The 24,395-nt window shown below is 27.8% G+C and overlaps 1 protein-coding gene across 2 annotated transcripts in view; it reads left to right on the forward strand.

Annotated features, from left to right (window-relative positions):
* The first annotated feature begins 6,532 nt into the window (after positions 1-6,532).
* Positions 6,533-24,395, forward strand: part of LOC127286305 (protein N-terminal asparagine amidohydrolase) — a 119,034-nt gene continuing 101,171 nt past the window's right edge. For both annotated transcript variants that reach the window (XM_051312700.1, XM_051312708.1), the window contains exon 1: positions 6,533-6,962. The gene's annotated coding sequence lies outside the window, so the exon portion shown is untranslated. The remainder of the gene's footprint in view (positions 6,963-24,395) is intronic.

Below are 24,395 nucleotides of genomic sequence, written 5' to 3' on the forward strand. Positions count from 1 at the left end.
TTAGTTACAAAAAGTAAAACCTAAAGTGTCATGGAACTTCAGCGTATCTCTTGTCAATTTTTGCTCTGGAAATAGTATTTTTTACTATACTTCCGGAGTAAAAGGTGCCAGAAATGCACAGACATTCGGGACATTTTACGATTTACTTTGGAGATAGTAAAAGTTACTTAATTTTTGATTTCCATTTATGGAAAAAAATTTATTTGATTCAAATAACCGATTACTTGACTATTATCAAATAAATATTTATTCATATTAAATAATTTATTATCTGGAGTCAATTAAATTGTATTTATTACAAATACACAAATTATTTGTTCAAATACAGTTTATTTAATTCAAATAAAAATTATTTGTTTTCAGTACAAGTATATTTATTTGATAATAATCAAGTAATCGATTATATTTGAATCAAATAAATTTTTTTTAGTGTATAGGGTAAATGTGGGTATTACCGCGATTGAATGAATTACTGCGATTTCGCTTTTTTTCTATAAAATTTCACAATTACGTTCTGATTCATTCACTGAAAAAATTTACACGGTTAATTTAATATTATAAGTATCAAATAAAAATAATATATTAGTTATTTAATGTATCGTTAAGTTTTTATAAATTGTTAAATCTCGTTAAGAGCAACAAATTTGGTAAAATGCTTATCGCATTGTGACCAAAAGGTTGTCCAAAAAAACGTCTTTTATATTGATATTTATGCTCCAAATTTTGTTATTCTTTTTTTATTCGATAAAGTAACGTTTTTTTTATTAAAACACGTTAGCTAATAAAGATCCGACTTTTTTTTCCTTTTTATATTTATAATACGGTAATATGCACACGTTTTTAAAAGGCGCGTCAAATGCCAAAGAAAGCAGTAAATTCTAGATCAAAAAAAGATATTTATACAGAAATCATTGTGGCATTTGGGTCATGAAGGTTTTGGCATCGCGGTAATGTATGCACTTGCATTAATTTTTAAAATGCCGTTTATTTAATAAAATATACCTTAAATGACATTATTAATTTTCAATTAACACAAAGTATACTCAATGATCAATTTACAAAAAAAAATTACACAAATATCTTGTAAAACATGTTTTTATTTTTCTTATCAAACTCTGGTATTCATCAAAATCGCGGTAATACCCACATTTACCCTAGTGATTGACTTTTTGTTAAATTTTCAGTAAATTTTACATAAACAATTAATGGAATTTTTTTTAAATTAATTAATTTGTAAAATTTATCTAATAATTCATAGCAAAAAGTTAGTCACTACCTGTAGTTCAAATTATAGTCAAAAATTTTGCTAAAATTTTAATTTAGAACTTTACAAAAAAACCAATATCAAAATGGTTCTCACAGTAATTCATTTAACGAAATACATATACTCTGGGGTTAAATATGAATATGTATGAAATAGCAAAATCCATTAGCAAATTGAATATTGCAAATAAATACGAAAATACATGTGTAACATCAAATGTAGGAACATGAACGTGCATATTGTATATATGCGTATAACCGTATGATATTGGGTGTCAATATTTATTAAAGTGGGAATCCTCATAAAAAGTTTGAAAATATATCAAAATTTAATTTTTTTCTTGCTTATTTTATTATAAAATTTACATAGTAAAAAGAATAATCTGAAGTATTAAAATTTATTAATAAATCTTTTTTTTTTGTTAGAATGTATAGACACTAATTTAAAAATATTAAATTGATACCAAAAATATCAAATTGATATAAAAATTTGTATCAATTTGATACTTTTAATAGGTAAGTCTAGGTACTAAAAATATAATGCAACTAGTCCCAAATATTAAAAAAAAATTTTGCATTTTTTAAAATAAATAAACAAAAAAGAATTTTTTATTTCGACAAAATTTTTTTAATGAAAATATAAGTAATTCTAAGGCATTAATCACTTTTGGTATTTTTTTACTTAAAATAAAAAATTAAAAACTTTTAAATTTTTCAAAATTAACGAAAAATTCGACCTAAATCCTCGAAGATGATCTTCAGGTATACCCGTCATCGGCGACATGGTTGTCCAAGTGTTAAGGATATTTTCTCAAATCTCAAATATGAATGCCAAAACCATTAACAAAAAATTCGAGCTAAATTCTCGGCGATGATCCTTAAGTATACCCATCATCAGCAATCTGGTTCTATAGGTAAAAAATAACCATGGATTATTGTGTGGTTGTCAGTTCTAAAGCGCGTGTATAAAAAATTTTAGACCTCTAGGACATCAGCAAGTTGTTTAAATTAAATTTTAAAATTTCATATTTTGACTTTTGCAAAAATAAATTGTTTATAACAATAACATTGAAGTTCAACAAATATTATTTAACCATAAAAATCGTGTTCAGCATAAAAAAATACATAAGAAACACTTATCTAGGTTCTTTGAAATATAAAATGTTCCAAGAAATCTATTTTAATTAATTGGGTTAGTCCACTGACTTTTGTCTAATAGTGGTTGCAACCAAATTTTTAAAAAATCTAGTTTTAATATATGTGAAACTCGATGATTCCCTGAGTTCATTAACCATAATATTATGGTAAAAATTTTATTCCCTTTAAAAATATTAAATATTAAAAGTAGGAGGTTCACAATGTGATTTTGTAACCTTAAATCTTTCAATTTTTTTAAAAACGCTATTATTAAAAAACTATTAAAAATTAGATGTTGGAACTCACCAAAAACATAAATCACTTTATTCTGCACAGAGGAACGAAAGAATTATTGCAATAATTTATTATTTTTGGATGATATACGATTTTAAAAAAAATTTTATTTAAATATTCTCAAGATTTTTATTTACTTATAACTTTTTTGTCGGTGCTCCGAAAAAATTGAGGTTTTGCACAAAGATTTTTTATAATATTCTTTACCTTCCTTTAAAATCTCACGAAGATGTTTTGCTTCGTTTTGGAGAAATTAATTTTCAAAATTTTTTATTTAAAAAGGTTAATTAAAAGACTTGAAGTTAACTAACCAAATTCAAACTGCTCCATTTTTTATAAAAATATATTAAAATGTAGCGATTTGAAATTGGTCAGTTAACTTCAAGTCTTTTAATTAACCTTTTTAAATAAAAAATTTTGAAAATTAATATCTCCAAAACGAAGCAAAACATCTTCGTGAGATTTTAAAGGAAGGTAAAGAATATTATAAAAAATCTTTGTGCAAAACCTTAATTTTTTCGCAGCACTGACAAAAAAGTTATAAGTAAATAAAAATCTTGAGAATATTTAAATAAAAATTTTTTTAAAATCGTATATCATCCAAAAATAATAAATTTTTGCAATAATTCTTTCGTTCCTCTGTGCAGAATAAAGTGATTTATGTTTTTGGTGAGTTCCAACATCTATTTTTTAATAGTTTTTTAATAATAGCGTTTTTAAAAAAATTGAAAAATTTAAGGTTACAAAATCACATTGTGATTCTCCTACTTTTGATATTTAATATTTTTAAAGGGAATAAATTTTTTACCATAATATTATGGTTAATGAACTCAGGGAATCATTGAGTTTCACATATATTAAAACTAGATTTTTTAAAAATTTGGTCGCAACCATTATTAGACGAAAGTCAGTGGACTGACCCTATTATAGTAAAACTTTAAATGCGTTTTTCTCGAAAAGTTGATTTTGGTCGATAGCACCGTTTTTTCAGACCCGGTCACATATTAAGTTTAAATAAAAAATAATTCTTTGGTTGAATATTTTTACTTGCACGGAGAGAAAAATTAGGTTGTGTGGACTGGAGACTTAAGTTAAAACTACTTGAGTGACTCAAGTAACGATGCCTACAGTTAACGCAAAATTGGTCGCACGGTAGTTTTGACTGTGCGGTCCCAAATAGTATTAATGTGCCATTAAAAAGTGATATTTCCATTCATTTAAACAGTTGAGGTTATTCGTGTAACAAGTAATATCAATATGTTAATATCAATAGCGAATTCAAGAAAAAAATTATGCCAATTTATTTATTTGTAAAATATTTAAATAAAAATTTTGCACTTCGAAACTTACAAATTTGTCATTTATCGTATTCGAAGTGTGTTATGGTTTGCTGACAAAATAATTAAATACTTATTAATGAATGCGTTCACAAAAGTAATGTAAAAAACACTGTAAAAAGAAAGGTACTAATTTAGTACCAATTTTTGTACTAAATCGTAATTTGGTTCGATTTTAATACCGAAATCAGCTCTAATTTAGAACTTTTTTTTACAGTGAATAATTAATGTACGCTTTAAATGTTGAAATACGACTACGAATGTCCTAACTTTTTATTATAATTATGTATAACGAGAAAAGTGTCTAAAACTGAAAATCCAACACACAACATAACTTGAAAAAGTGTTTCTTTTTATTTTTACATAATTTTTCAGTTAATTTGAAAAACCTTTGGATTCAGAATTGCTTAAAAACTATATTGTGGACCTTATTATTTCCTTTAAATCATCAAAAAAATGTTAATATTTGAAATTTTTTTAAAAATCAAACCTAACCTAGAAAAAATTAATAAATATAATATTCTATTAATATGCGTGTGTGAATAGCGCCACGTACGCTGCCAAGCAAAGCTGATTGGTCAAACCGTCTGTCGGTATTATTTGAGAACATTATAGCCCTAACTTGATAGCCAAGTCAAATCTACCGTGCTCTCCAGTTACAAATGCCTTGTTTAATAAAATTGGACCAACGACTTGAAACAAAGCAGTTATCACCTAATTTTTCTCTCCGTGTGAAAGTAAAACGATTTCCGAACGATACACAAAAAATAATTTTTTAGGTTAAAAATCATGTCCTAAAGGCCTGAACAGAATAGAAACGTAATCGCAATCGCAATCGTAAACGGAAGAATGTGTTAGAGAAGGATAGTCATATAATGTTGTTCTTCTCTTACTAATTCTTCCGTTTGCGATTACGTTTCCGGTTACGTTTCTATTGTGCTTAGGCCTTAATCTTATTCACAATATAAAATAGTCAGTGGAATATCCGAATTGTGACACTTTGCAGGAAAAGGTAGCTTTTTTCGATGCATGGCGCGGAACTAGAATAGAAAAAAAGCAGGGTAGGGCAGGTGTGAAAAATATAAAGATATGGCATATTTCGGACGTTCTACCTAATTTTAAGTGAAAATTTAAATTAATTTAATTTTACTCGAGCATGCAAATTTTGCTTATATTGTTTTGACAACCAAAAAAAGATAAATAAATATTCAATTGTATCGAATAAAATTTTTGTTTGAAACAAATAAAAAGTTATTTATAGCTTTTCACCCAGAAAAATGTTTCTTTGAATCAAATAAAATATAAAATATATATATTTTTATAAAATATATAAATATTTTTTATAATTTTTTATATTTACAAATACATTTCTTTGATATAGACTAGAAGAAAATTTTTCTTTATTTTAGATAACATTTATTTGATTTAAAAAAAATTTGTTTTAATTTTAAAGAAATACTTTTTCAATTTTAAACAGTTTTTATTTAGAATAAAAAAATTTTCTTTTAATCTAATAAATTTTCTTTAAATCTATGAAATTTTTTTTTTTTAAATATTACTATATAATTATATTTAATTTAAAAAGTTCTAATTTTTTAAAATAAATTATAAAATGAAAAAAATGACTAAAAAAATTAGTAAAATCATTTTACTTGAATTTTTAATTTAATTTATTTTTACATTATTAATTTGAATAAGCATTTTCTACTTTATCAACTATTAGTAAACTGCTTATCTTATCGTGAACCACTTTTAGTTTCAAACATTCTCCAAAAGATGTCACTGAAATGACCTTACCTTAGTTCCATACAACTTGCAAAATTGAATTTTAAAACATCATTTCATAAACATGACGAACATTTAAAAAAAAGTAATTTTTTCACGTAACTCAGTACAAAACGATTCATTTAAATATTACAAAAAAAAAATGTATTTCCATTCAAAAATTTCCGCATTAAATTTACAGATATTATCATTTGTTTATTAATTCAGTTTTGACAATTAGTATATTATTAGTACTTTTTTATTTTTTACAATTAAATTTTTTTTTTTTAAATATCAAATGTTAAAAATTTATATTTTATATTTAAAAAATTAATTGTTGTTTTACAAATTCTAAAATAAATCGTTAATTTACAATTTTTTTTGTCTCAAAAGAATAAAAATATATTTTTAGCTCTGAAGGTAGTGATTTTTTATGGTAAAAATTGTAAAGCTATTTTTTTGTTTATATATTGAAAAAATAATTAATAATTATTATGTTTTTTAATTTTTAATTTTAAATTGTTAATCACAACGCAATGTTTTCGCGATTTAACTTAAACACACACACATATATATACATATATATACTGGTTTTATGCAAAAAAATGTTAAGAATCGCGCGGAAACGAGTTGTTGTTGCGCCCGCCTTTCATGTGAAGTTTTCTCTGAGTTGAAAATATACACGTGAATGAGAACCCACACAACAAAGAAGTAATACTGCGCGCGCGCACTGCTGCAAGTCGACAGAAAACAGAACGCGTTTGTCAGTGGAGGTTGGTAGACTGACGTTAAAGGCAAATAATTTTTCGTGTATATTTTAAGACGACAGTGGTGTTTAAATCACAAAACATTGTGCATCAATGACTTTTTTTTGTCAATCAATTCATATAATTCGTGTAAATTAAAAAAAGTTCGACAAACAAAAAAAAAAGTAGACACACTTTATTTTTCTTTTTATTTTTTTTTGTTTTCTTGTTTCATATTCGCGTGTGCCCACCAGTTGCATGTTGCATAACCTGAGATTTATTTTAGAAGAAAAAAAAAAAATTGTCACTAAAATTTGATTCATATTTATTGTTTTGTGAATCAAAGTGAAAAAATTATTATTAATTTATAAATAAAAACTTGGTGCTCTCTTGGGTTTTCTTGCTTGGCTGTCCTTCACCGGTAAGTTCTCTTTTTGTTTCTCTCTTTCTAATCTTTAAACGTCGCCTGTCAGATGGAACTGACTTCTCCGACCGACTTCACGTTATTTAGTTATGTACTTTTAACTCTGTACTCTCACATTGTATGCGGCAATGTTTCCTGAATGTGTTTTTTTTTCTCGTGTTTATAAGAAATGATTTTCTATCAGGGGAGTTGAATGAAGAGTTAGACATTTTGAATACTGAGAGTAATTATTATTAAAAGAGACTGGGATTTAATAGATGGTAGAGTCTAGACTGTCAATCAGCATGGGGTTTTTTTTTAAAGGGAAACATGGAGTCTGCTCTGAGAATTGTATTTTAATATAGTATATATTCACATGTGATTAAAAATAAGAGAATGACAGTGTAAAATTTTTGAAAGAATTAAAGAAGTAAATTATAATAGATATTACATGTATATTAATAATTGTGTGTTTGGTGTCATTTGCTTTAAGATAAATTTCAAATAATGATAGAAAAACATAGTAATAATAATGAGAAATAAAATATATTTTACAAATAATATGGAAATTCGTAGCAATATTAGAATTATAGATAATTTTCTTACTCTTTAAAAATAGTACAGGAAATTTAATATTTAGTCGTTCTCAAGATAGGTAATTAAATTTTTGAAATTTTGCATTAATTATGTAATTATTTATTTAATTACAAGCTTTATTATATACATAGAAGTGGATTTCAAATTTATTTTTTTTTTTTAATAATTTAATAATAAATTTTTTATTATTTTTTTTACTTACAAAAAATTATACTTCAATTTTATAATAAATATTAATTATTATTATTAACATTTATTATTATAATAAATATATAATAATTTTATAATATATTCCAAATTATAAAATAGTTTTTATACTAAGTAAAAAACTAACCTAACTTTTTCTGCAAATAAAAACTTGAAATATCACTAAATTGGGAACCTATTAGTAAAAAATTTTAAATAATTTGAATTAGTCACTGACTTTTTGCTATATTAATTAGTTAAATACTATAATTAATTAGTGAAAATAATTTTATTTCTTAATTCATAAATAAATATTTATAATAATAAATAATTTTTTTTTTATTTATTTCTTTATAATTATTATTTTTATTATTATATTTGTTTTATTTATTGTTTATATTTATTTTTTTTTATTACTTTTATTTATATATTATTTTTACTTATTATTTTTATTTCTTAAAATTTATTTAAATGAATAAAAAAATGTTAACAAATTCATATAGCAAAATGTCAGTCATTGATTCAAAGTAAATTATGAGTTTAATTTATTTTTAGGTTATGTCAAAATTTCAATTAGTTAAATTTTATGTACTAATTTATTTAAAAAAAAAATTTTTTTTTAGCAATTGGTAAAATTCACGAAACTGAAGTACGCAACGTTTATAATAAACGATTTTTAAAGAAATAATTTTTTAAAATAAAAAATTCTATAATTTTTTGGTTAAAAAATATATTTTTTGTTATTTTCATTAGTCAACAAATTATAAAAAAACATTTTTTAGGCAAAAAATTATAGAATTTTTCATTTTAAAAAATTATTTCTTTAAAAATTGTTTATCATAAACGTTGCGTACTTCAGTTTCGTAAATTTTACCGAGGAATTCCTAAAAAAGAATTTTTTTAAATTAATTAGTACATAAAATTTAACTAATTTAAATTTTGACATAACCTAAAAATAAATTAAACTCATAATTTGTTTTGAATCAATGACTGACATATATTTATTTTAAAAAATGTATTATTTTATTTTATAATTTTATGTAAATATTTATAAATTTTTTGTAATCTTAATTTTTATTATTGTTATTATTTAGTTTTTTTATTTATTTCTTTATTTTAATTTTTTTCATAATTTATTATTTTATCCTTGTTTTTTTTTATTTCTTTATGTAGTTTATTTAATTTTTTTTCTTAACATTAAGACATTTATTATTAATCTTTTTTTTTTTAAGAATCATGTCAAAATCTTATTTACAATAAATATAAAATAATCAGTGGAACATCCAAATTGTGTTAGTTTTCAGGGATTGGTAGCTTTTTTTCGATACATGGTGGGGAACTAGAAAAGGGAAAAGCAGGGTGAGGCAGGTGTGAAAAATATAAAGACATGTCATATTTCGGACGTTCTATTAGAATTCCAGTGGAAATTCACTTACGACCATTCTAAATTAACCCTTAACTTTAAATCAAACATAATTATAATATTCATTCAAACAAATAATATATTTTTAAATTAAAGTGATGGACATTTTTCATATATATATTAAAAATAAAATTTACAAATTGTATTATATAAATTAAACAAAATCATTTAAAAAGAACTCTATATATTTAAATTAAGAATTTTATTTTTCTAAGCGTGTAAAAATTCTAATCAACCAAAGTTAAAACTATTACATAAATTTCCATAAATAGATATCGTGTATATATACAATACCAAATTACATTCACCATAAAAAGTGTAAATTATACACTATAATTATTACTTAAGATCTAACCGAAACTTTTATTGCGTAACGCTTTTCACTGTGCAAACCTGCATTTTTCTTTTATCATTTTCGTTTCAATTAGATGCACGAAAAGAAAGTACCTACTATTTTTTTTTTCCAAAGAATTATTAAATTCTTGTATTTATATTATTTATAAAAAAAAGACAACAATGGTCTACATTGTAATTGACAAGTATTAATTTCATTTTATATATTGTAACAATTTTTTTTTATATATAGCATATTCATTACAACTCAGAATTATAAGTGAATATAAATAGTAAAATTATATTATATATGAGAATATTATTAAAATATATAATAGCATACATTGAGAATTGCCTTGAATAATAACTACAATTATTGACTTTCAATAGACAGCCTATTGGCATAAAGTGTTATTTATAAAATCATTATAATTACAAAAAAAAGGAAAATTTAATTTCTGCTTTACATCAGGTTACATAAAACATATATATATATATATACCTAATAAATATTCACACATAATTGAATCGAGTGAGCAGCATCACATCGTGACTTCGATGCCACTTTAATATGCACATCGTATATATATATATATATATATATATATATATATATATATATATAGTGACGTGAAATTGTTCATTGAGCATGCACTTACACACATACACATCTCTTTCTTTTTCCCACCCACATTCCATCATTCTCCCAACTTCCGAGAAGTAAACGGAAAATTTAATTTCGTGCTACTCGATTACAAATATCCTTTTCATTATCCCCGTGACAAGCACATTGCTTTGGCAGCTTTATGTGCCAGATACTTTGTTGTCCTACTATTATTGACGTGTTTATGATTATTGTAGGAAATATATTTTCTTTGGAGAAAAGTAGGCAAATATCTCTTTCTTAAAAGGATTATTATATATATATGTATATATATATAAAATATTTGGGATTTATAATTTCACATTTTTGTTTGCGGGTAATGTGTCAAAAAAAGAACAAAATTTCACGTTTTTATTTTATTTTTATTCTGACTACTATCTAGAAAATACTGCTACCTAATAATTATTATTAGTATCTAGTAACTACACTCTAAATCTGAATCAGTGAAAATTTCACTGAATTCAAATCAGTGGCTCAGTTTTCTTTAATTCACCAGTGGAATTTCACTGTGAATCAGTAAAAACCACTGATTTTCAGTGAAATTCCACTGGTGAATTAAAGAAAACTGAGCCATTGATTTGAATTCAGTGAAATTTTCACTGATTCAGATTTAGAGTGTACTATTACCTTGTAACTACTAGTACCTTATAACTACTAGTACCTTATAACTACTTGTACCTTATAACTACTAGTACCTTATAACTACTAGTACCTTATTACTACTAGTACCTAGAAACTGTTAGAACCCAAAAAATATTGAGGTGCATTATTTTTCCCAAATTCTAAAAAGTCGACACTCTGAATGATCCAAATTTATTAAGTCAACATTTTAAATGATCGATATACTAAATGATCGACATTTAAAATGCTCGAAATTCTAAATGTTCGAAATTTTAACCGGTAGAAATTTCAAATGGTCGAACTTTTATTTTATAGAAACTTCAACTTTCTATGGAAACAACAGAGAAAGAAATAAAAAAAATGAAAAAAATGAGAAAAAAAATGTCTACTATTTAAAGTTTCGATCATATAAAAGTTTGACTATTTAGAATTTCGACCATTTGGCGTATCGATTATTTAAAATTTCGACCAAATAAAATTTCAACCCTTAGAAGTTTCTACAATTTGAATTTTTGAGCTTTTTAGAATTTGGGAAAAAAATCATGCACTTGTTACGTCTCAGAAGGAGATGCACAAAACTTATAACATAATATTTTATTTACGAAGTGGAAGGCTTCGAACTAAGGAAACAGGTAGGAAACAGAATGATTTTGTTAGATGAACTATAAAGGTATATTTATTTTTCACTTTTACAAATATCTCTCGTATAAACTGGCAAGTTGATTTTTGTCCAAATATCTGATCCCCCTGAAAGCAGAATCAAAAACTTAAAACTCAGAATTAAGATTTCTAGAGTAAAATATAAATCGGAATGACTTACTTTAATTTAAAATGTAATTCTTGTTCCTCCTGAAGTCAATTGGTTGAGGAACGCCCCAAGATTGTCGACTTGCTGGTGCAATCCTGGCAAACCTCAAAATTGTCAGGAAACTTGCAATTGTGTATTATGATGAACCCAAGTTGGCGGAAAAATGGCTCAAGTTAACTAACCCCAATATTGTCGGTAGAATGGCTCGAGATTATTGAAGAACCAACATTGGCGAAGGAATGGCTCGAGGTTGTCGAAGGTTCCAAGAAAAATTGCCTCAAAGCTAGCGAAGATCCCAATAGAGTAAACTGTCTCAAACCTATGGTTAAAAACAAAAAGGGCAAAACTATATTTTAACTTGCATCCGTAAACTAAATTTTCATCTATTCTGCAATTGAAAAATTAATTAGGGACCGAATAAGTTTTTATATGTTTTTAAAAATTAATTTTACCCAATTTCTTTAAATAAAATTTATTATTTCATTTTAAAGAATTTGTTTCTAAGATGCACCACGGATGACGTCCTTCTAACTTATGACCTTAATTTTTGGGGTAATGTCAGATTTTTTCTATAACTTTGACCAAATTTTGAGGTTATTTTCGCCTACACGCCTATGAACTTCAACATAAATTTAAGGTTATGTTCTCCTTTGACCTATGATCTTTAAAAGTTTAAAGGGAGGGTCATATCTTGACCTCTGATAATAATTTTGAGGTTATGTCCGTCTCTACTCAATCAAAAACTTTGGTTTTTGACATATGTCCTTGATTTTTGAAGTTATGTTCGTTTTAATCTCTATGATTCTGTCGTTTGACCTTGAGTACTGATGTTATGTTAATTTTGAACTTATGTTTTTGATATAGATAGTACAATATCTGAAATTTTCGAGATAAATTCTGAACCATGGAGTAGTAGAAGGAGACCGAACGACGTACATTGAAAGTGGGCCAAATTTTGGTAACCGCTTAGTGTCATGAAAATACGTAATAGAACACAAGCGCTCTCGCGGGAAAAATTAGAAGTACGTTGAACATAACCAAAAAATACATTGCTCCTTATTTTTAAAACTTTTACAATGGCTGACTGTCCAGCTGAGTTTAACACAATCAGTGGCGCTAGTGTTCCATTACGTATTTTCATGACACTAAGCGGTTAACAAAATTTGGTCCACTTTTAACGCAGATTTAACATGGTCGTTCGGTCTCCTGCTTATACTACTCCATGTTCTGAACGGTACGCAAGTTTTAATGCTTCGCGAGTTGATCAGTAGACGAGTACTGTGAGCTCCCGCTTAGCGTCGAAATTCTCGCTTAGTGTTCATTTGAGACAAATTATGAATGGTACGTGAGTCTGAATGCTTTGTGAGTTGAATGGTAGGCGAGTACTGTGAGCTCCCGCGTAGCGTCGAAGTACCCGCCTAGCGTTCATTCTTGAATCAACGGCGGCGGCGATATCTGTTTATAATATAGTAATGATATATATAAAAACCGAAAAAAAAATTCTTAAAAATAGAGGAAAATTCTTCTTGCGAAAATCAAGATATTTTTTTTTCGGTGTAGTATAACTAATAGTAATCATTAGCTACTATAGAAAACTAGTGACTACTAGTAACCTATACACTTATATATAGTGAGAGAAAATAGTGTTCATCAGACGTGAGAAGCTTTGAATTATGTCTGTCCAGGTACTGAGATCATTAAGAAGAGTAAAGAGAGAATATATCTAAAGCGAGCCGACAGAGTGAATCTTATATTGATGTTTTGAATATAAAGCTGATTAGCCTCTGTTTTCCTATTGGAAAGTAGAACGAGATCTTAATTAAATGCCAACGCTTATAAACAAGTATTAATCATTTCGCGAAATGTTTTTTTTCTTTTCTTTCTTTTCTTTTTTTTTAAACAAAATGAGATAATTTACAACAACTTTGAAGAAAGGCAAACTAATGGAAAGAATTTATTTTCCTATAGCAATAAAACTATATAGAAATATATTTTTAATCTCCAAAACGTGATTGCAATGAAACAAGAAATGTATATAATCATATGTAATTTGTTATAAATTTACAACTGGATATATATCATACATTTAATTGATGCTGAAGAAGATAGAAGGCTAGAGAGAGAGAGAGAGAGAAAGATGTGATATCGAAAGGAATTCCGAGACTGAAAGGAATGGATGTTTCACGAAGGGAGAATTCCTGCAGTATAAATACAGCAAAAGAAGTCTAATATAGAACTGAAGGTATATATACACAAATGAAGAGAAAAATACATACCTTTTTTATTATTGTGAAAAATTCGCAATTTTTTTTAGTAGTTTGCAAAAATTTCTTTTCAAAAGGCACATATGCGCGTTTCTACAAAAAGAGGGTATTTTTAAATTTTGGTATTATACCATCTAAATATCTTATTGAATTATTTGCTTTCGTCAAAAATTTCATTTATATATACCTCTAAACTATGATACCTTTAACTCTGAGTACCAAACAAAACAAAGAATTTTGAGGGTATTTATATTTGAATAATTATTATTATCTATATTGATAGTAGTTACTAGGTACTAGAATTTCCTACGTACTAATAATTATTAGGTACCACTATTCTTTAGATACCACACTGAAAAAAAAATTTCTAACCCCCGTATACCAGGAATTGACTAATTTGCCTGATTACGAGAGGAACCCACTAGGCAATCTTGGTCATAGTTGATTTCGACAATTAGTCGGAATGACTAAGCTTATCAGAATAACCAGGTATCTTATAGTTACTGTTGGAGATACAACGATATTTATAAATATTTAAGGTTTTAAGTAAAATTCAGGTGGAAAGGGAAAACCAGGTACTTGTGGTACCTGAGTGCAATTCCGGGTTGAAGAATTTTGTCAGTCGTGCTATTATAGTACTGCGGATAGCATTAAACTTTGTACGGCTCACTTAAAGAATTCAGTAAAGAATCTACATTAAAGTCAATTCTACGTTTGTCAAATTAACATTATAATTGTTCAATAAAGTCTTAATTTATCTGTTACAATTTCTTATCTTTTATCTTATACGTGTTTTACTTCCAAATAACCTATCCAGTTTCAACAGTTACATTGGCTAGAATCACTTTGACTAATTAAACTTTAGCAAAATTGACTATAGATACATGCGATATTAACCAAACACCTTAGTTAATATAACTAGGAAACAAGAGGTCAATTCTACTAAATCAACTTTGACAATATTAACCAAGCTACATAACTGAATTGACTAGGATGCCTGGTTACGCTGACCAGATTTAAAGTTGCTATGGTTAATAGTCATTAATGCAAAGCAAATTTTTTTCAGTGCATTATTCTTTAGATTCCAGTAGTTATTAGGTACTATAGTAGTTATAAGTCTTTATAGTAGCTACTAGGTACCAGTATTTATTTTAGGTATTACTAGGTATTAGGTACCAATATTTTCTAGGTACTAATAGTCTCTAGGTACTAGTTAGAAGGTAGTAGTAGTTACAAGTTAGCAGTAATCAATAGGTACTAGTAGTTACGAGTAGTTATTAGTTACTAGAAGTTACTAGGTACCAGTATTTTCTAGGTACTTGTAGTTAGTAGGAACCAATATTAGGTGCAAGTATTTTTTAGGTACCAGTATTTGCAAGATACTAGTAGTGGGTACTCGTATATTCTATATATACTAGAATTTACTACGTACAAGTAGTTATTAGCTACTAACGACTTATAACTACTATAGTAGTTATAAGTCGTTAGTTGCTACTAGGTAACAGTATTTTAGGTATTAGTAGTTATTAGATACTAGTAGTTACAATGTACTGGTAGTTACAAGGTACTTGTGTGTACAATGTACTACTAGTTAATAACTATAGTAGTCACTAGTTAGAAGTTATTTGTTAGTAGTTAATAGTTACTAATTGACAGTTACCAGTTAATAGTTACTAATATTTTCGCCGGCAATGACTTAATCTCAATACTGTAATTGTGTCTTTTTTTCTATACATAATATCATCTCTCCTATATTATCATAACATTACGGAAGTTCTAGAGCGAATTTATCGAGAGAGAACCTGTTGGTTTATATATATATAGTACATACATATAATACATGTATAGCAGCCTCGAGTCTTCTTTTTTTTTCTTCTTTTTTTTTTGTTGTCATTGTAGGTAGAACCATGGCGTGCGGATGCAACGTTTTGATGCAAGGTAATAAGGTAGAATCATTGGTGTACACTGGCAGGAGTATGATAAACACAGCTATTGCGTGTGCTTAAAATACATATATATATATATATATACGCATATATACATGCTCTCTTACACTTATAAACGAGGGGCAAAAGATATATAATAACAATATATGCCTATAAAAAAAAACTTGTGACGTAAATACAACGGAATAATATATTTTACGATCTTTTACTGAGATTCATAATAGACAATGTCTCATTCATATCAAAATTATTATAAAGCTGCAAAAAAAAAGGAGGTTTTATTTTCATTACCAACGGTATTAAAAAGGAAATTTTACGAGAGAATATAGTATAACAAAATTTTTATCATTTTCTTTAAAAAAAAAATATATATGAGGCATTCCACGTCAATGGAAGACCCCCCCTGTCCAAAATTGGTTTTAACGTAAAAAGCTTTATTATAGCTTAAAATTTAGCTTATTTTGTCTACTTTTAAATGCAAAGTGGCGATTTTTAAAATTCAAAATGGCGGATCCAATATGGCCGCCAAAAAGAAAAAAAACGAAAAAAAAGTAATCAAAAACTCTTAAAACTTGTCACTTGGGGGTTTTCAGGGTCGCTGAATACGAATCTGATGTCAGTTTTCAAAAATTCAAAATGGCGGATCCAATATGGAGGACGATTTTGGAAAAATCTGCGATTTACTTGAATATGGCGGACTTGGAGTTAAAAATTAACTGAATTCGCTTGAAAATTGTTACTCGGGTGTTTTCGGGGTCGCTGAATACGAATCTGATGTCAGTTTTCAAAAATTCAAAATGGCGGATCCAATATGGCGGACATGAAATCTAAAAATTGGTTGAATTTTTTTGAAAATCGATACTCGGGGGTTTTTGGGGTCGCTGAATACGAATCTGATGTCAGTTTTCAAAAATTCAAAATGGCGGATCCAATATGGAGGACATAAAAATTAAAAATTAACTGAATTCGCTTGAAAATTGTTACTCGAGGATTTCGGGGTCGCTGAATACGAATCTGATGTCAGTTTTCAAAAATTCAAAATGGCGGATCCAATATGGCGGACATGAAAACTAAAAATTGGCTGAATTTTTTTGAAAATCGATACTCGGGGGTTTTTGGGGTCGCTGAATACGAATCTGATGTCAGTTTTCAAAAATTCAAAATGGCGGATCCAATATGGTGGACATAAAAATTAAAAATTGGCTGAATTTCTTTGAAAATTGACACTCGGGGGTTTTCAGGGTTGCTGAATACGAATTTGATGTCAGTTTTTCAAAAATTAATTTTTATTTTTTTGTTCTTATTTTTTTATTCAGCGACCCTGAAAACCCCCGAGTAACGATTTTCAAGCGAATTCAGTCAATTTTCAACTTCATCTCCACCATATTGAATCCGCCATTATGTTTTTTAAAAACTGACATCAGATTCGTAATCAGCGACCCCGAAAACCCCCGGTACTGATTTTCAAGCGAATTCAGTAAATTTTCAACTTCATGTCCGCCATATTGGATCCGCTATTTTGATTTGTTAAAAACTGACATCAGATTCGTAATCAGCGACCCCGAAAACCCCCGAGTAACGAGTTTTAAGCGAATGCGTTGACTTTTTATTTTTTCGTCCGCCATATTGGATCTGCCATTTTGAAATTTAAAAAACTGACGTCGGATTCGTATTTAGCGACCCCGAAAACCCCCGAGTAACGATTTTCAAGCGAATTCAGTTAATTTTTAATTTTTATGTCCTCCATATTGGATCCGCCATTTTGAATTTTTGAAAACTGACATCAGATTCGTATTCAGCGACCCCAAAAACCCCCGAGTATCGATTTTCAAAAAAATTCAACCAATTTTTAGTTTTCATGTCCGCCATATTGGATCCGCCATTTTGAATTTTTGAAAACTGACATCAGATTCGTATTCAGCGACCCCGAAAACACCCGAGTAACAATTTTCAAGCGAATTCAGTTAATTTTTAACTCCAAGTCCGCCATATTCAAGTAAATCGCAGATTTTTCCAAAATCGTCCTCCATATTGGATCCGCCATTTTGAATTTTTGAAAACTGACATCAGATTCGTATTCAGCGACCCTGAAAACCCCCAAGTGACAAGTTTTAAGAGTTTTTGATTACTTTTTTTTCGTTTTTTTTCTTTTTGGCGGCCATATTGGATCCGCCATTTTGAATTTTAAAAATCGCCACTTTGCATTTAAAAGTAGACAAAATAAGCTAAATTTTAAGCTATAATAAAGCTTTTTACGTTAAAACCAATTTTGGACAGGGGGGGTCTTCCATTGACGTGGAATGCCTCATATATATATAAGGCATGATTTATATTTCCAGTCAAGAAATAATCGTTGAATTACCTCGACAAGAGAACTGTTTCAAGGACATAATATTCCAATCGTGTATTCATCCTATCTATACCAATATCTCAGTTTCCACATACATATATACGTTTGGACCACTGTGAGAGCGGTGCGGAGATTTAGATTAGATCGGTTAGAGACGATATAAAGGAATCTCCAATGTCGCTATCATTGGTGCATCGCAAACTGTACGATCTTTCTCTGTGATAAAGAGTTGAGCCACTTTTCTACTAAAACTTTCACATGGAAATATATGCCATATAAGAAATATATATATATATACCGAGTGCCGATGCCTTTTTCATATGCAAATTGTAAATTGAACATATTATATAGAAATCATTATATTATATTCGTAGAATAGATTTCAAAAAGTAATGTAGTATCTGAAAGGAAGATTGGGAATTGTAAAATTGAATTTTTCCATAGATAATGATTTGATAAATGATCTATCGATCAAAATAGAAATGTTAACAATATGCTGTTTCTTCCCCCATCAGAATGTGTGTACAACTTGCTATAGAGAGAGATACACTCAACTCTCGAATCTTTTGGGACCTGAACTACATTTCTGATGACACTTTACAGAATAAAAACAAAATTCAAAATTACTTTTTTTGATTTCGAATTAAGTTATCAGAATCAAAAGTATAAATTTTGTTTAATTTTCACCTCCATGAAGTTGGCGTCGACGCTCAGCGTCGAAAATTATTTTTCACAGGAACAAAAATATCAAATTAATTTTTTAAAAAAAATTTTCAATCCAAATAATGCCTATAGAAATACTTTTGTATTATACATGGACCCAAAACCTTTTTAAAAATAATTTTATATTTTTGGTCTTTTGAATAATAATTTTCGACGCTGAGCGTCGATGCCAACTTCATGGAGTTTAATCAAAATAATGTACTTTATTAAGTTTTGATTCTAACATCAAAATCAGAATCAGTTTTGATACCAAATAAGAATTAAAATTTAAATTGACTTATGTTTCTATAAGAAAATCAAAAGTAACGTGAAGTGGAATTCCGTACGGAATTCCGCAAAATTTTGAAAGTATTCCTTTCGTAATTTTGCGAATTTTTTTGGAAGAATTCCATACAGAATTGCAGAAAATTTTCAATAAAATTCCACAACTTTATTTTTTGCTGATTTTTTTATGATTTTAAAATAACTGCTGCTACTATAACGAAAACTAGTCGACGATGATGTTCCTGGTGAATATAATATAGAAATTATGATAGATTAATTAATATCTAGTCGAACTTATTTGAGAGGTCAATAAAACGTTTTCCAAAAGAAATTTACTATTTTTCAGTCAACTAACTAACGGTAGTTGAATTTCTCGACTAATTTTTTTCAGTGTATCCGCACCAGCAGTTATTTTAAAATTACAAAAAAATCAGTAAAAAATACACTCAATAAAAAAACTAGTAGATTTGACTACTTTTTAACTACCCTGCATAGTTCGGGACGCATGATTATGTTCTAAAAATCATTAGTCATAATTTACATTTTATCGAATTTTATTTGTCCTAATCAGTTTTGAGCCGAATTTTAATTTGTTCGAAATAGCATTTGGCATAATTTTCATCAATCCGATTTTCTATATGGCAGAATTTTTATATAACGGAAAATTCAACTCACAGAATTTTTATTTCTTCGAATTTTTATTTGTCAGAATTTTTATTTGCTCGAATTTTCATTTAACATAATCGGCATTTTAAAGAATTTTTATTGGGTAGAATTTCATTGAATAGAATTTTCATTTAGATGAATTTTCATTTGTTCGAATTATTATTTGATATATGAAACTGAAACTGGCACCCAGTTATCAACTTCAAGTTAATTTTTGAAAAAATTTATGTTGGTAAGAACTTTTAAACAAATGAATGAAACATATCAAACAGTTTGACAGTACTTGCGCAAGTTACGCAAATCCTTAGGTTATAATTTGAAAACAAAAGAATTAAAATCAAAAACATTCAAACCACGTCATCAAACACTGAACAGAAATATATGATTAATAAAAATAATAATAATAATAATAATAATTATAATAATAATAAAAAAACAAAAATAATCTTCTGTCATACAAAATAAACTAAAATTGAGAATTTCAAAAATATAAAAAATACGACAACTCAAAAAATGTTTTTTTCCCGAAAATTGCAAAAAAAATTCGAAAAAAATTCATAACTTTCGCCTTGACGAAATCTAAAACATAAAATAATTTTTTTTAGCTTCCACTTACTCCTACAAAGTACGAAAAAAACATTAGAAGACGGTACGCGGACATCAACCCCTTCAAAAAATGTTTTTTTCCGGAAAATTGCAAAAAAAATTCGAAAAAAATTCATAACTTTCGCCTTGACGAAATCTAAAACATAAAATAATTTTTTTTAGCTTCCACTTATTCCTACAAAGTACGAAAAAAACATTAGAAGACGGTACGCGGACATCAACCACTTCAAAAAATGTTTTTTTCCGGAAAATTGCAAAAAAAATTCGAAAAAAATTCATAACTTTCTCCTTGACGAAAAATAAAATATGAATTATTTTTTTTTAGCTTCCCCTTACTCCTATAAAGTACGAAAAAAATATAAGAAGACGGTACGCGGACATCAACCCCTTCAAAAAATGTTTTTTTCCGGAAAATTGCAAAAAAAATTCGAAAAAAATTCATAACTTTCGCCTTGACGAAATCTAAAACATAAAATAATTTTTTTTAGCTTCCACTTACTCCTACAAAGTGCGAAAAAAACATTAGAAGACGGTACGCGGACATCAACCCCTTCAAAAAATGTTTTTTTCCGGAAAATTGCAAAAAAAATTCGAAAAAAATTCATAACTTTCGCCTTGACGAAATCTAAAACATAAAATAATTTTTTTTAGCTTCCACTTATTCCTACAAAGTACGAAAAAAACATTAGAAGACGGTACGCGGACATCAACCCCTTCAAAAAATGTTTTTTTCCGGAAAATTGCAAAAAAAATTCGAAAAAAATTCATAACTTTCGCCTTGACGAAATCTAAAACATAAAATAATTTTTTTTAGCTTCCACTTACTCCTACAAAGTACAAAAAAAACATTAGAAGACGGTACGCGGACATCAACCCCTTCAAAAAATGTTTTTTTCCGGAAAATTGCAAAAAAAATTCGAAAAAAATTCATAACTTTCGCCTTGACGAAATCTAAAACATAAAATAATTTTTTTTAGCTTCCACTTACTTCTACAAAGTACGAAAAAAACATTAGAAGACGGTACGCGGACATCAACCACTTCAAAAAATGTTTTTTTCCGGAAAATTGCAAAAAAAATTCGAAAAAAATTCATAACTTTCGCCTTGACGAAATCTAAAACATAAAATAATTTTTTTTAGCTTCCACTTACTCCTACAAAGTACGAAAAAAACATTAGAAGACGGTACGCGGACATCAACCCCTTCAAAAAATGTTTTTTTCCGGAAAATTGCAAAAAAAATTCGAAAAAAATTCATAACTTTCGCCTTGACGAAAAATAAAATATGAATTATTTTTTTTTAGCTTCCCCTTACTCCTATAAAGTACGAAAAAAATATAAGAAGACGGTACGCGGACATCAACCCCTTCAAAAAATGTTTTTTTCCGGAAAATTGCAAAAAAAATTCGAAAAAAATTCATAACTTTCGCCTTGACGAAATCTAAAACATAAAATAATTTTTTTTAGCTTCCACTTACTCCTACAAAGTGCGAAAAAAACATTAGAAGACGGTACGCGGACATCAACCCCTTCAAAAAATGTTTTTTTCCGGAAAATTGCAAAAAAAATTCGAAAAAAATTCATAACTTTCGCCTTGACGAAATCTAAAACATAAAATAATTTTTTTTAGCTTCCACTTATTCCTACAAAGTACGAAAAAAACATTAGAAGACGGTACGCGGACATCAACCCCTTCAAAAAATGTTTTTTTCCGGAAAATTGCAAAAAAAATTCGAAAAAAATTCATAACTTTCGCCTTGACGAAATCTAAAACATAAAATAATTTTTTTTAGCTTCCACTTACTCCTACAAAGTACGAAAAAAACATTAGAAGACGGTACGCGGACATCAACCCCTTCAAAAAAAGTTTTTTTCCGGAAAATGGCAAAAAAAATTCTAAAAAAATTCATAACTTTCGCCTTGACGAAATCTTGAACATAAAATAATTTTTTTTAGCTTCCACTTACTCCTACAAAGTACGAAAAAAACATTAGAAGACGGTACGCGGACATCAACCACTTCAAAAAATGTTTTTTTCCGGAAAATGGCAAAAAAAATTCTAAAAAAATTCATAACTTTCGCCTTGACGAAATCTTGAACATAAAATAATTTTTTTTAGCTTCCACTTACTCCTACGAAGTACGAAAAAAACATTAGAAGACGGTACGCGGACATCAACCCCTTCAAAAAATGTTTTTTTCCGGAAAATTGCAAAAAAAATTCGAAAAAAATTCATAACTTTCGCCTTGACGAAATCTAAAACATAAAATAATTTTTTTTAGCTTCCACTTATTCCTACAAAGTACGAAAAAAACATTAGAAGACGGTACGCGGACATCAACCCCTTCAAAAAATGTTTTTTTCCGGAAAATTGCAAAAAAAATTCGAAAAAAATTCATAACTTTCGCCTTGACGAAATCTTGAACATAAAATAATTTTTTTTAGCTTCCCCTTACTCCTAGAAAGTACGAAAAATGCATTAGAAGACGGTACGCGGACATAAGCCCCTTCAAAAAAAGTTTTTTTCCGGAAAATTGCAAAAAAAATTCGAAAAAAATTCATAACTTTCGCCTTGACGAAATCTAAAACATAAAATAATTTTTTTTAGCTTCCACTTATTCCTACAAAGTGCGAAAAAAACATTAGAAGACGGTACGCGGACATCAACCCCTTCAAAAAATGTTTTTTTCCGGAAAATTGCAAAAAAAATTCGAAAAAAATTCATAACTTTCGCCTTGACGAAATCTAAAACATAAAATAATTTTTTTTAGCTTCCACTTATTCCTACAAAGTACGAAAAAAACATTAGAAGACGGTACGCGGACATCAACCCCTTCAAAAAATGTTTTTTTCCGGAAAATTGCAAAAAAAATTCGAAAAAAATTCATAACTTTCGCCTTGACGAAATCTAAAACATAAAATAATTTTTTTTAGCTTCCACTTACTCCTACAAAGTACGAAAAAAACATTAGAAGACGGTACGCGGACATCAACCCCTTCAAAAAATGTTTTTTTCCGGAAAATTGCAAAAAAAATTCGAAAAAAATTCATAACTTTCGCCTTGACGAAATCTAAAACATAAAATAATTTTTTTTAGCTTCCACTTACTCCTACAAAGTACGAAAAAAACATTAGAAGACGGTACGCGGACATCAACCACTTCAAAAAATGTTTTTTTCCGGAAAATTGCAAAAAAAATTCGAAAAAAATTCATAACTTTCGCCTTGACGAAAAATAAAATATGAATTATTTTTTTTAGCTTCCCCTTACTCCTAGAAAGTACGAAAAAAACATTAGAAGACGGTACGCGGACATAAGCCCCTTCAAAAAAAGTTTTTTTCCGGAAAATGGCAAAAAAAATTCTAAATAAATTTATAACTTTCGCCTTGACGAAATCTTGAACATAAAATAATTTTTTTTAGCTTCCACTTACTCCTATAAAGTACGAAAAAAATATAAGAAGACGGTACGCGGACATCAACCCCTTCAAAAAATGTTTTTTTCCGGAAAATTGCAAAAAAAATTCGAAAAAAATTCATAACTTTCGCCTTGACGAAAAATAAAATATGAATTATTTTTTTTTAGCTTCCCCTTACTCCAAGAAAGTACGAAAAAAACATTAGAAGACGGTACGCGGACATAAGCCCCTTCAAAAAAAGTTTTTTTCCCGAAAATTGCAAAAAAAATTCGAAAAAAATTTATAACTTTCGCCTTGACGAAATCTTGAACATAAAATAATTTTTTTTAGCTTCCCCTTACTCCTAGAAAGTACGAAAAAAACATTAGAAGACGGTACGCGGACATAAGCCCCTTCAAAAAAAGTTTTTTTCCGGAAAATGGCAAAAAAAATTCTAAAAAAATTCATAACTTTCGCCTTGACGAAATCTTGAACATAAAATAATTTTTTTTAGCTTCCACTTACTCCTACAAAGTACGAAAAAAACATTAGAAGACGGTACGCGGACATCAACCACTTCAAAAAATGTTTTTTTCCGGAAAAT

Source organism: Leptopilina boulardi, unplaced genomic scaffold (assembly GCF_019393585.1).
Source record: "Leptopilina boulardi isolate dan_hultmark-lab unplaced genomic scaffold, ZJU_Lbou_2.1 LbouV2_121, whole genome shotgun sequence".
NCBI classification, from domain to species: domain Eukaryota; kingdom Metazoa; phylum Arthropoda; class Insecta; order Hymenoptera; family Figitidae; genus Leptopilina; species Leptopilina boulardi.